General features: G+C 39.9%; 1 pseudogene; it reads right to left on the bottom strand.

Annotated features, from left to right (window-relative positions):
* Window positions 1-1,509: 1,509 nt before the first annotated feature.
* LOC121843804 overlaps window positions 1,510-16,071 on the bottom strand; it is a 24,005-nt pseudogene continuing 9,443 nt past the window's right edge.

Here is a 16,071-nt window from a genome sequence, read left to right as displayed (position 1 = left end):
TAGATTTTGAAATATGAACTTTATTTACTCATGTTTATATGAACATTCATATAGCATAAAACGGCCTGGCAACCGCCTAACCAGGCTCAACTATGAGGTTTACGGGCAGAAGGGTCCTTTAAAACACATCCTCCTCCTCCATCTCCAGCTCTCTCTGAAAGTATCCATGTCTAGCGTTTATAGTGAATGAATCCCAAATGGCACCTAAACCCTACATAGTGCACTACTTTAGACCAGAGCCCTATTCCCTATGTAGTACACTACTTTAGACCAGAGCCCTATTCCCTATATAGTGGACTACTTTAGACCAGAGCCCTGTTCCCTATATAGTGCACTACTTTAGAACAGGGCCCTTTTCCCTATGTAGTGCACTACTATAGACCAGAGCCCTATGGGAGAGTCCTATGGGTCCTGGTCCAAAGTCCTGCACTACATAAGGAATAGGGGACGAGTTCACTATGTAGGGTCCTGGTCCAAAGTAGTGCACTTCATAAGGAATAGGGAACTAGTTCACTATGTGGGGTCCTGGTCCAAAGTAGTGCACTACATAAGGAATAGGGAACTAGTTCACTATGTAGGGTCCTAGTCCAAAGTAGTGCACTACATATGGAATAAGGCTCTAGTTCACTATGTAGGGTCCTGGTCCAAAGTAGCGCACTACATAAGGAATACATTTGGACATACATATATCCGAAATGGCCTTGCAACCGCCTAGCAACAGCCTAGCAACCAGGCTAAACTATGAAGTTGTTAGGCAACGAATGGGGTCTAGTGCCCTGGTTACAAGCACTATAGGTAGGGAACATAGTGTCCTCTATAGTAGGGATTATAGTGTCCACTATAAATAGGGATTATAGTGTCCACTACAGGTAGGGAACATGGTGTCCACTACAGGTAGGGAACATGGTGTCCACTACAGGTAGGGAACATGGTGTCCACTACAGGTAGGGAACATAGTGTCCACTATAGGTAGGGAACATAGTGTCCACTATAGGTAGGGGAACATAGTGTCCACTATAGGTAGGGAACATAGTGTCCACTATAGGTAGGGAACATAGTGTCCACTATAGGTAGGGAACATAGTGTCCACTATAGGTAGGGAACATAGTGTCCACTATAGGTAGGGAACATAGTGTCCACTACAGGTAGGGAACATAGTGTCCACTATAGGTAGGGAACATAGTGTCCACTATAGGTAGGGAACATAGTGTCCACTATAGGTAGGGAACATAGTGTCCACTATAGGTAGGGAACATAGTGTCCACTATAGGTAGGGAACATAGTGTCCACTATAGGTAGGGAACATAGTGTCACTATAGGTAGGCCCAGAACATAGTGTCCACTATAGGTAGGGAACATAGTGTCCACTATAGGTAGGGAACATAGTGTCCACTATAGGTAGGGAACATAGTGTCACTATAGGTAGGGAACATAGTGTCCACTACAGGTAGGTAGGGAACATAGTGTCCACTAGTTAGGGAACATAGTGTCCACTATAGGTAGGTGCCCACATTTTGGGAAGCAGGCAGTACATCTGTAGTGAGTGCAGCCCAGTCACAACAGAGAACACAGTCACTACAGGTAGGGATTATAACATAGTGTCCACTATAGGTAGGGAATAAGCAGGCAGTACATCTGTAGTGAGTCCAGCCCAGTCACCACAGAGAACACAGTCACTACAGGTAGGGATTATAACATAGTGTCCACTATAGGTAGGGAATAAGCAGGCAGTACATCTGTAGTGAGTCCAGCCCAGTCACCACAGAGAACACAGTCACTACAGGTAGGGATTATAACATAGTGTCCACTATAGGTAGGGAATAAGCAGGCAGTACATCTGTAGTGAGTGCAGCCCAGTCACCACAGAGAACACAGTCACTACAGGTAGGGATTATAACATAGTGTCCACTATAGGTAGGGAATAAGCAGGCAGTACATCTGTAGTGAGTGCAGCCCAGTCACCACAGAGAACACAGTCACTACAGGTAGGGATTATAACATAGTGTCCACTATAGGTAGGGAATAAGCAGGCAGTACATCTGTAGTGAGTGCAGCCCAGTCACCACAGAGAACACAGTCACTACAGGTAGGGATTATAACATAGTGTCCACTATAGGTAGGGAATAAGCAGGCAGTACATCTGTAGTGAGTGCAGCCCAGTCACCACAGAGAACACAGTCACTACAGGTAGGGATTATAACATAGTGTCCACTATAGGTAGGGAATAAGCAGGCAGTACATCTGTAGTGAGTGCAGCCCAGTCACCACAGAGAACACAGTCACTACAGGTAGGGATTATAACATAGTGTCCACTATAGGTAGGGAATAAGCAGGCAGTACATCTGTAGTGAGTGCAGCCCAGTCACCACAGAGAACACAGTCACTACAGGTAGGGATTATAACATAGTGTCCACTATAGGTAGGGAATACAACATTAAAACAGGGTCGTTCTGAATTCCAACTGAAGGCAGGTCAATTCATGTCCTAAATTTAAATTCCAATTGCAAAAAGGCCATTTATTTTCAACGACTTCTCAATAAACTGAAAAGTAAAAGCGAGTTAATTAGTATAAATCGAAATCACTTCCTGAATTGACTTTTGACTACCTTTTTAATTGGAATTGACCCCCCCCAACTCTGCAACAAAAAAAAAACGACTCTAACTCCATTTCCCTGGTCCATGACTCCGCCTCCTCACTGCATGACGACGTGGGGCTCTATGTGGAAAAGCAGCTCGTCGTCGCCGCTACGAACCTCCAGGAGGAGGGGCCCGTCGCCTAGCAACGCCCCTGCAGCTCGTCGGTGGTCCTGAGTGGGCGGCCGTTCAGCTTGAGGATCACGTCACCGGCCTCTATCCCGCCCCTTTTGTAGAAAAAACGAGAGGTTCTCATTGGTCGTTGGTTCCTAAAGAAGGCTTCTTCCATATTGGTACAGTGATGGCTCAACTTTGCCCTTTGATAGGCTAGCTGGCTAAACTACGTTTTTGATATAACGGATAAACCTATTGCATTAATCCATTCCCTCCTTTCTCTCCAATCAGGGAGGGCCTTGAGGTGTGTCACTGTGTGTTTGTGCATCTTTGCATACGTGTGTGTGTGTGTGTGTGTGTGTGTGTGTGTGTGTGTGTGTGTGTGTGTGAGAACACATACCTGTGCGCGGGGGACTCAGGTATAACCTGATGGACCAACACTCCACTGGTGACATCATCAGGGAAGTCAGGATTCTGCCTCTTCATCTCCTCCACGAGACTACATTATAAATAAACATTAATTAGATTACTCCTCTACCAGACTACATTATAAATAAACATTAATTAGATTACTCCTCTACCAGACTACAGTATAAATAAACATTAATTAGATTACTCCTCTGCCAGACTACAGTATAAATAAACATTAATTAGATTACTCTTCTACCAGACTACAGTATAAATAAACATTAGATTACTCCTCTACCAGACTGCATTATAAATAAACATTAATTAGATTACTCCTCTACCAGACTACATATAAATAAACATTAATTAGATTAAAGACCTCCTCTACCAGACTACATTATAAATAAACATTAATTAGATTACTCCTCTATAAATAAACATTAGACTACATTATAAATAAACATTAATTAGATTACTCCTCTACCAGACTACATTATAAATAAACATTAATTAGATTACTCCTCTACCAGACTACAGTATAAATAAACATTAGATTACTACATCATCTACCAGACTACAGTATAAATAAACATTAATTAGATTACTCCTCTACCAGACTACAGTATAAATAAACATTAATTAGATTAAAGACCTCCTCTACCAGACTACATTATAAATAAACATTAATTAGATTACTCCTCTACCAGACTACATTATAAATAAACATTAATTAGATTACTCCTCTACCAGACTACAGTATAAATAAACATTAATTAGATTACTCCTCTACCAGACTACATTATATATAAACATTAATTAGATTAAAGACCTCCTCTACCAGACTACAGTATAAATAAACATTAATTAGATTACTCCTCTACCAGACTACATTATATATAAACATTAATTAGATTACTCCTCTACCAGACTACATTATATATAAACATTAATTAGATTACTCCTCTACCAGACTACAGTATAAATAAACATTAGATTACTCCTCTACCAGACTACATTATAAATAAACATTAATTAGATTACTCCTCTACCAGACTACATTATAAATAAACATTAATTAGATTAAAGACCTCCTCTACCAGACTACAGTATAAATAAACATTAATTAGATTACTCCTCTACCAGACTACATTATAAATAAACATTAATTAGATTACTCCTCTACCAGACTACAGTATAAATAACATTAATTAGATTAAAGACCTCCTCTACCAGACTACATTATAAATAAACATTAATTAGATTAAAGACTCCTCTACCAGACTACAGTATAAATAAACATTAATTAGATTAAAGACCTCCTCTACCAGACTACAGTATAAATAAACATTAATTAGATTACTCCTCTACCAGACCACATTATAAATATACATTAATTAGATTAATCTCTACCAGACTACATTATAAATAAACATTAATTAGATTAATCCTCTACCAGACTACATTATAAATATACATTAATTAGATTAAAGACCTCCTCTACCAGACTACATTATAAATAAACATTAATTAGATTAGACCTCCTCTACCAGACTACATTATAAATAAACATTAATTAGATTAAAGACCTCCTCTACCAGACTACATTATAAATAAACATTAATTAGATTAAAGACCTCCTCTACCAGACTACAGTATAAATATACATTAATTAGATTAAAGACCTCCTCTACCAGACTACAGTATAAATAAACATTAATTAGATTACTCCTCTACCAGACTACAGTATAAATATACATTAATTAGATTACACCAGACTACATTATAAATATACATTAATTAGATTAATCCTCTACCAGACTACAGTATAAATAAACATTAATTAGATTACTCCTCTACCAGACTACATTATAAATAAACATTAATTAGATTACCCCTCTACCAGACTACAGTATAAATAAACATTAATTAGATTACTCCTCTACCAGACTACATTATAAATAAACATTAATTAGATTACTCCTCTACCAGACTACATTATAAATAAACATTAATTAGATTAAAGACCTCCTCTACCAGACTACATTATAAATAAACATTAATTAGATTACTCCTCTACCAGACTACAGTATAAATAAACATTAATTAGATTAAAGACCTCCTCTACCAGACTACATTATAAATATACATTAATTAGATTACTCCTCTACCAGACTACAGTATAAATATACATTAATTAGATTAGACCTCCTCTACCAGACTACATTATAAATATACATTAATTAGATTAAAGACCTCCTCTACCAGACTACATTATAAATAAACATTAATTAGATTAAAGACCTCCTCTACCAGACTACATTATAAATATACATTAATTAGATTAGACCTCCTCTACCAGACTACAGTATAAATATACATTAATTAGATTAAAGACCTCCTCTACCAGACTACAGTATAAATATACATTACTTAGATTAAAGACCTCCTCTACCAGACTACAGTATAAATATACATTACTTAGATTAAAGACCTCCTCTACCAGACTACAGTATAAATAAACATTAATTAGATTACTCCTCTACCAGACTACAGTATAAATAAACATTAATTAGATTAAAGACCTCCTCTACCAGACTACAGTATAAATAAACATTAATTAGATTACTCCTCTACCAGACTACAGTATAAATAAACATTAATTAGATTACTCCTCTACCAGACTACAGTATAAATAAACATTAGATTACTCCTCTACCAGACTACATTATAAATAAACATTAATTAGATTACTCCTCTACCAGACTACATTATAAATAAACATTAATTAGATTAATCCTCTACCAGACTACAGTATAAATATACATTAATTAGATTAAAGACCTCCTCTACCAGACTACATTATAAATAAACATTAATTAGATTACTCCTCTACCAGACTACATTATAAATATACATTAATTAGATTAAAGACCTCCTCTACCAGACTACATTATAAATAAACATTAATTAGATTAACCTCCTCTACCAGACTACATTATAAATATACATTAATTAGATTAAAGACTACTATAAATATACATTAATTAGATTAAAGACTCTCTACCAGACTACATTATAAATATACATTAATTAGATTAAAGACCTCCTCTACCAGACTACATTATAAATATACATTAATTAGATTAAAGACCTCCTCTACCAGACTACATTATAAATAAACATTAATTAGATTAAAGACCTCCTCTACCAGACTACAGTATAAATATACATTAATTAGATTAAAGACCTCCTCTACCAGACTACAGTATAAATAAACATTAATTAGATTACTCCTCTACCAGACTACAGTATAAATAAACATTAATTAGATTACTCCTCTACCAGACTACAGTATAAATAAACATTAATTAGATTACTCCTCTACCAGACTACAGTATAAATAAACATTAATTAGATTAAAGACCTCCTCTACCAGACTACATTATAAATAAACATTAATTAGATTACTCCTCTACCAGACTACAGTATAAATAAACATTAATTAGATTAAAGACCTCCTCTACCAGACTACAGTATAAATAAACATTAATTAGATTACTCCTCTACCAGACTACATTATAAATAAACATTAATTAGATTAAAGACCTCCTCTACCAGACTACATTATAAATATACATTAATTAGATTACTCCTCTACCAGACTACAGTATAAATATACATTAATTAGATTAGACCTCCTCTACCAGACTACATTATAAATATACATTAATTAGATTAAAGACCTCCTCTACCAGACTACATTATAAATATACATTAATTAGATTAAAGACCTCCTCTATCAGACTACATTATAAATAAACATTAATTAGATTAAAGACCTCCTCTACCAGACTACATTATAAATAAACATTAATTAGATTAAAGACCTCCTCTACCAGACTACATTATAAATATACATTAATTAGATTACTCCTCTACCAGACTACAGTATAAATAAACATTAATTAGATTACTCCTCTACCAGACTACAGTATAAATATACATTAATTAGATTAAAGACCTCCTCTACCAGACTACAGTATAAATAAACATTAATTAGATTACTCCTCTACCAGACTACAGTATAAATATACATTAATTAGATTAAAGACCTCCTCTACCAGACTACAGTATAAATAAACATTAATTAGATTACTCCTCTACCAGACCACATTATAAATATACATTAATTAGATTAATCCTCTACCAGACTACAGTATAAATATACATTAATTAGATTACTCCTCTACCAGACTACAGTATAAATATACATTAATTAGATTAAAGACCTCCTCTACCAGACCACATTATAAATAAACATTAATTAGATTACTCCTCTACCAGACTACATTATAAATATACATTAATTAGATTAAAGACCTCCTCTACCAGACTACACACATTATTTTCCACCATAATTTGCAAATAAATTCATTAAAAATCCTACAATGTGATTTCCTGGATTTTTTTTCTAATTTTGTCTGTCATAGTTGAAGTGTACCTATGATGAAAATTACAGGCCTCTCTCATCTTTTTAAGTGGGAGAACTTGCACAATTGGTGGCTGACTAAATACTTTTTTGCCTCACTGTATATATGTATATACATATATGGGCCTGGAGAAATGGACACGTGTGTGTGTGTGTGTGTGTGTGTGTGTGTGTGTGGTCTGTCTGTCTGTCTTACCCATCATGTGTGTGTGTGTGTTTTACCCATCATGTGTGTGTGTGTGTCTGTGTTTTACCCATCATGTGTGTGTGTGTGTGTGTGTGTGTGTGTGTGTGTGTGTGTGTGTGTGTTTTTTACCCATCATGTGTGTGTGTGTGTGTGTGTGTTACCCATCATGTGTGTGTGTGTGTGTGTGTTTTTACCCATCTGTGACAGTGAGCATCTTAATGCCAATCAGACGCTTCTTCTTCACTCCTGTCGTTACTGATGAAAGAAAAGCACATTATGAAATCACTATTCTATTTATTTACACATTCATGCACAGGTGTGTGTGTGTGTGTGTGTGTGTGTTTGCCCATCTGACTGGGGTTCTGGAATACGTAATGACCACTCAGCATTCTGTGGTTACCTAGACAACAGAAGACCCATCATGTAGTGTGTGTGTGTGTGTGTTTACACATGTGTGTGTGTGTGTGTGACAGACCCATGCTGTGTTTGTTGTGCTGTGACTCATGAGAAAGCGTGTGTGGTCTGTGGAATGTGGAGATTCCTGCTGTCACCATCATGAGTGTGTGTGTGTACCTTCACCTCCCGTGTGTACACACAAACACACACCCATCATGTGTGTGTGTGTGTGTGTTTTACCACACACACACACACACACAGAGTGTGAGAGAGACACCCATCATGTGGTAAACTACTACAGAAGTGTTGATAAAGTTTTACCCATCATTATACAGATAACATTGTGTTGTGTTTTACACCTCTAACGTCCTTCATGCTGGACACAGAGACATAAACATGGTGGACGTGTGTGTGACATACACACGGTGGACACAGAGACATAAACATGGTGGACAGAGACATACACATGGTGGACACAGAGACATACACATGGTGGACACAGAGACATAAACATGGTGGACACAGAGACATAAATATGGTGGACACAGCGACATACACATGGTGGACGCAGAGACATAAACATGGTGGACACAGAGACATAAACATGGTGGACACAGAGACATTAACATGCTGGACACAGAGACATAAACATGCTGGACACAGAGACATAAACATGGGGTCCACAGAGACATAAACATGGTGGACACAGAGACATACACATGGTGGACGCAGAGACATAAACATGGGGTCCACAGAGACATAAACATGGTGGACACAGAGACATACACATGGTGGACGCAGAGACATAAACATGGTGGACACAGAGACATGAACATGGTGGACACAGAGACATAAACATGGTGGACACAGAGACATAAACATGGTGGACACAGAGACATAAACATGGTGGACACAGAGACATAAACATGGTGGACACAGAGACATAAACATGGTGGACACAGAGACATAAACATGGTGGACACAGAGACATAAACATGGTGGACACAGAGACATAAACATGGTGGACACAGAGACATAAACATGGTGGACACAGAGACATAAACATGGTGGACACAGAGACATAAACATGGTGGACACAGAGACATAAACATGGTGGACACAGAGACATAAACATGGTGGACACAGAGACATAAACATGGGTTCCACAGAGACATAAACATGGTGGACACAGAGACATAAACATGGTGGACACAGAGACATAAACATGGGGTCCACAGAGACATAAACATGGTGGACACAGAGACATAAACATGGTGGACACAGAGACATAAACATGGTGGACACAGAGACATAAACATGGTGGACACAGAGACAAACATGGTGGACACAGAGACATAAACATGGTGGACACAGAGACATAAACATGGGTTCCACAGAGACATAAACATGCTGGACACAGAGACATAAACATGCTGGACACAGAGACATAAACATGGTGGACACAGAGACATAAACATGGGTTCCACAGAGACATAAACATGGGTTCCACAGAGACATAAACATGGGGTCCACAGAGACATAAACATGCTGGACACAGACACATAAACATGGTGGACACAGACACATAAACATGGTGGACACAGAGACATAAACATGGGGTCCACAGACACATAAACATGCTGGACACAGAGACATAAACATGCTGGACACAGAGACAAACATGGTGTCCACAAGTTCATCTGACTCTGGGGAAGTAGATAAAGGACCTTATTGCCACATCCTGAAGTATCCCTTCAAACCTTCATTAGATTCAGCCCTTCATTGATCTATAGATTCAGCCCCTCATTGATCTATAGATTCAGCCCTTCATTGACCTATAGATTCAGCCCCTCATTGATCTATAGATTCAGCCCCTCATTGACCAATAGATTCAGCCCTTCATTGATCTATAGATTCAGCCCCTCATTGACCTATAGATTCAGACCCTCATTGATCTATAGATTCAGCCCTTCATTGAACTATAGATTCAGCCCCTCATTGATCTATAGATTCAGCCCTTCATTGACCTATAGATTCAGACCCTCTATAGATTCAGCCCTTCATTGATCTATAGATTCAGCCTGTCATTGACCTATAGATTCAGCCCCTCATTGACCTATAGATTCAGACCCTCTATAGATTCAGCCCTTCATTGATCTATAGATTCAGCCCTTCATTGATCTATAGATTCAGCCCTTCATTGACCTATAGATTCAGCCTCTCATTGACCTATAGATTCAGCCCCTCATTGATCTATAGATTCAGCCCCTCATTGATCTATAGATTCAGCCCCTCATTGATCTATAGATTCAGCCCCTCATTGATCTATAGATTCAACCCTTCATTAGATTCAGCCCCTCATTGACCTATAGATTCAGCCCCTCATTGATCTATAGATTCAGCCCTTCATTGATCTATAGATTCAGCCCCTCATTGATCTATAGATTCAGCCCTTCATTGATCTATAGATTCAGCCCCTCATTGATCTATAGATTCAGCCCTTCATTGATCTATAGATTCAGCCCTTCATTGACCTATAGATTCAGCCTCTCATTGACCTATAGATTCAGCCCCTCATTGATCTATAGATTCAGCCCCTCATTGACCTATAGATTCAGCCCCTCATTGACCTATAGATTCAGCCCTTCATTGACCTATAGATTCAGCCCTTCATTGACCTATAGATTCAGCCCTTCATTGACCTATAGATTCAGCCCTTCATTGACCTATAGATTCAGCCCCTCATTGATCTATAGATTCAGCCCCTCATTGACCTATAGATTCAGCCCTCATTGACCTATAGATTCAGCCCTTCATTGACCTATAGATTCAGCCTTTCATTGATCTATAGATTCAGCCCTTCATTGATCTATAGATTCAGCCTGTCATTGACCTATAGATTCAGCCCCTCATTGATCTATAGATTCAGCCCTTCATTGAACTATAGATTCAGCCCCTCATTGATCTATAGATTCAGCCCTTCATTGACCTATAGATTCAGCCCCTCATTGATCTATAGATTCAGCCCTTCATTAGATTCAGCCCCTCATTGATCTATAGATTCAGCCCTTCATTGAACTATAGATTCAGCCCCTCATTGATCTATAGATTCAGCCCTTCATTAGATTCAGCCCTTCATTGATCTATAGATTCAGCCCTTCATTGATCTAAAGATTCAGCCCCTCATTGACCTATAGATTCAGCCCCTCATTGACCTATAGATTCAGCCCTTCATTGACCTATAGATTCAGCCTTTCATTGATCTATAGATTCAGCCCTTCATTGATCTATAGATTCAGCCTGTCATTGACCTATAGATTCAGCCCCTCATTGATCTATAGATTCAGCCCTTCATTGAACTATAGATTCAGCCCCTCATTGATCTATAGATTCAGCCCTTCATTGACCTATAGATTCAGCCCCTCATTGATCTATAGATTCAGCCCTTCATTAGATTCAGCCCCTCATTGATCTATAGATTCAGCCCTTCATTGAACTATAGATTCAGCCCCTCATTGATCTATAGATTCAGCCCTTCATTAGATTCAGCCCTTCATTGATCTATAGATTCAGCCCTTCATTGATCTAAAGATTCAGCCCTTCATTGATCTATAGATTCAACCCTTCATTAGATTCAGCCCTTCATTGACCTATAGATTCAGCCCCTCATTGACCTATAGATTCAACCCTTCATTAGATTCAGCCCTTCATTGACCTATAGATTCAGCCCCTCATTGACCTATAGATTCAACCCTTCATTAGATTCAGCCCTTCATTGACCTATAGATTCAGCCCCTCATTGATCTATAGATTCAACCCTTCATTAGATTCAGCCCTTCATTGATCTATAGATTCAACCCTTCATTGATCTATAGATTCAGCCTGTCATTGACCTATAGATTCAGCCCGTCATTGACCTATAGATTCAACCCTTCATTGATCTATAGATTCAGCCCCTCATTGACCTATAGATTCAGCCATTCATTGATCTATAAATTCAGCCCCTCATTGACCTATAGATTCAGCCCCTCATTGACCTATAGATTCAGCCCCTCATTGACCAATAGATTCAGCCATTCATTGATCTATAGATTCAGCCCCTCATTGACCTATAGATTCAGCCCCTCATTGATCTATAGATTCAGCCCCTCATTGATCTATAGATTCAGCCCCTCATTGACCTATAGATTCAGCCTCTCATTGACCTATAGATTCAGCCCCTCATTGACCAATAGATTCAGCCCTTCATTGATCTATAGATTCAGCCCCTCATTGATCTATAGATTCAGCCCCTCATTGGATTCAGCCCTTCATTGAACTATAGATTCAGCCTGTCATTGACCTATAGATTCAGCCCCTCATTGACCTATAGATTCAGCCCTTCATTGACCTATAGATTCAGCCCCTCATTGATCTATAGATTCAGCCCCTCATTGATCTATAGATTCAGCCCTTCATTAGATTCAGCCCCTCATTGACCTATAGATTCAGCCCCTCATTGATCTATAGATTCAACCCTTCATTAGATTCAGCCCTTCATTGATCTATAGATTCAACCCTTCATTGATCTATAGATTCAGCCTGTCATTGACCTATAGATTCAGCCCGTCATTGACCTATAGATTCAACCCTTCATTGATCTATAGATTCAGCCCCTCATTGACCTATAGATTCAGCCATTCATTGATCTATAAATTCAGCCCTCATTGACCTATAGATTCAGCCCCTCATTGACCTATAGATTCAGCCCCTCATTGACCAATAGATTCAGCCATTCATTGATCTATAGATTCAGCCCCTCATTGACCTATAGATTCAGCCCCTCATTGACCTATAGATTCAGCCCTTCATTGACCTATAGATTCAGCCCCTCATTGACCAATAGATTCAGCCCTTCATTGATCTATAGATTCAGCCCCTCATTGATCTATAGATTCAGCCCCTCATTGGATTCAGCCCTTCATTGAACTATAGATTCAGCCTGTCATTGACCTATAGATTCAGCCCCTCATTGACCTATAGATTCAGCCCTGAATTGACCTATAGATTCAGCCCCTCATTGATCTATAGATTCAGCCCCTCATTGGATTCAGCCCCTCATTGATCTATAGATTCAGCCCTTCATTAGATTCAGCCCCTCATTGACCTATAGATTCAGCCCCTCATTGATCTATAGATTCAGCCCCTCATTGACCTATAGATTCAACCCTTCATTAGATTCAGCCCTTCATTGAACTATAGATTCAGCCTGTCATTGACCTATAGATTCAGCCCCTCATTGACCTATCGATTCAGCCCTTCATTGACCTATAGATTCAGCCCTTCATTGACCTATAGATTCAGCCCTTCATTGACCTATAGATTCAGCCCTTCATTGACCTATAGATTCAGCCCTTCATTGATCTATGGATTCAGCCCTTCATTGACCTATAGATTCAGGTGGTAATAACATGACACTCACCAAGTTAACCAGAGGTCCTCCTGAGTTACCATACTGCTCATCAAGAAGAGATGAAACATAGAGAGAGAGAGAGAGAGAGAGAGAGAGAGAGAGAGAGAGAGAGAGAGAGAGAGAGAGAGAGAGAGAGAGAGAGAGAGAGAGAGAGAGGAGAGAGAGAGAGAGAGAGAAAGGGGAGGGAGGGATGGAGAGAGAGAGAAAGGGGAGGGAGGGATGGAGAGAGAGAGAAAGGGGAGGGAGGGATGGAGAGAGAGAGAAAGGGGAGGGAGGGATGGAGAGAGAGAGAAAGGGGAGGGAGGGATGGAGAGAGAGAAAGGGGAGGGAGGGATGGAGAGAGAGAGAAAGGGGAGGGAGGGATGGAGAGAGAGAGAAAGGGGAGGGAGGGATGGAGAGAGAGAGAGGGGAGGGAGGGATGGAGAGAGAGAGAGGGGAGGGAGAGAGAGAGAGAGAGAGAGGGGGAGGGGAGAGAGAGAGAGAGGGGGAGGGGAGGGAGAGAGAGGGGAGGGAGAGAGAGGGGAGGGAGAGAGAGAGAGGGGGAGGGAGAGAGAGAGAGGGAGGGAGAGAGAGAGAGAGAGAGGCGAGGGAGGGAGAGAGAGAGAGAGGGGGGTGGAGGGATGAGAGAGAGAACATGGTTATGATTGGAATCTAATCATGGCTTTATAAAGAAATTATCATAATTGGGCACACTGGATATGTTCATAGATGTGTGTGTGTGTGTGTGTGTGTGTGTGTGTGTGTGTGTGTGTGTGTGTGTGTGTGTGTGTGTGTGTGTGTGTGTGTTCTTACATTGATGATAGCGTCAGTCTGAATGTAGTCTATGTCTGAGTCTCTGATGCCCAGCTCCTTCCCATCTCTCTGGGCCGTGCTCACTACACACATATACACACACACACAAACACACACACACAGCTCTCTATCAACAACACCACGTGTTCTTTTGACATTTCATATAAATTCTTGAATTGACTGAAGCCGTAGCAACTCACCAATCCCCGTGGTAACGGTGTTCTGGAGGGCGAAGGGGCTGCCGATGGCAACCACAAACTCCCCTGGTCTCAGATCAGATGACCGACCCAGAGACAGAACAGGAAGCTTCTTCTACACTCAGAGAGAGCGAGAGAGAGAGAATGAAAGGCATTGCTCATGAAAGTATTTCAGAGAGGTGCGAGAACACACATCATACCTCCATCTCTCACACACCCTCTCTCTCTCTAACCCTGTCTCACTCTCACCCTCTCTCTCACTCTCTGTCTCTCACGTTATCTCTCTCTCTCACCCTCACTCTCACCCTCTCTTTCACCCTCTCACTCACCCTCTCTCTCACCCTCTCTCTCACCCTCTCTCTCACCCTCTCTCTCACCCTCTCTCTCACCCTCTCTTCAACCCAGAGAGAGGTTATGTACACAAGAAGTATTGCTTGTTTTGGAGAAGATTCTGTCAGAGCTTTGATGACATCATCAGGTCTCTATCTCTGGGTTGATGGGTACTGTAGTTCCTAGAGACATCAGGGCTCTATCTCTGGGTTGATGGGTACTGTAGTTCCTAGAGACATCAGGGCTCTATCTCTGGGTTGATGGGTACTGTAGTTCCTAGAGATATCAGGTCTCTATCTCTGGGTTGATGGGTACTGTAGTTCCTAGAGATATCAGGTCTCTATCTCTGGGTTGATGGGTACTGTAGTTCCTAGAGACATCAGGTCTCTATCTCTGGGTTGATGGGTACTGTAGTTCCTAGAGACATCAGGTCTCTATCTCTGGGTTGATGGGTACTGTAGTTCCTAGAGATATCAGGTCTATATCTTTGGGTTGATGGGTACTAGAGACATCAGGCCTCTATCTCTGGGTTAATGGGTACTGTAGTTCCTAGAGACATCAGGTCTCTATCTCTGGGTTGATGGGTACTGTAGTTCCTAGAGACATCAGGTCTCTATCTCTGGGTTGATGGGTACTGTAGTTCCTAGAGATATCAGGTCTATATCTTTGGGTTGATGGGTACTAGAGACATCCGGTCTCTATCTCTAGGTTGATGGGTACTGTAGTTCCTAGAGATATCAGGTCTATATCTTTGGGTTGATGGGTACTGTAGTTCCTAGAGATATCAGGTCTATATCTTTGGGTTGATGGGTACTAGAGACATCAGGCCTCTATCTCTGGGTTAATGGGTACTGTAGTTCCTAGAGACATCAGGTCTCTATCTCTGGGTTGATGGGTACTGTAGTTCCTAGAGACATCAGGTCTCTATCTCTGGGTTGATGGGTACTGTAGTTCCTAGAGATATCAGGTCTCGATCTCTGGGTTGATGGGTACTGTAGTTCCTAGAGACATCAGGTCTCGATCTCTGGGTTGATGGGTACTGTAGTTCCTAGAGACATCAGGCCTCTATCTC

This window comes from Oncorhynchus tshawytscha, unplaced genomic scaffold (genome assembly GCF_018296145.1).
Source record: "Oncorhynchus tshawytscha isolate Ot180627B unplaced genomic scaffold, Otsh_v2.0 Un_contig_5508_pilon_pilon, whole genome shotgun sequence".
Lineage (NCBI taxonomy): Eukaryota > Metazoa > Chordata > Actinopteri > Salmoniformes > Salmonidae > Oncorhynchus > Oncorhynchus tshawytscha.
The sequence above is the reverse complement of the archived record's forward strand: the minus strand, read 5'-3'. Positions and strand labels throughout refer to the sequence as shown.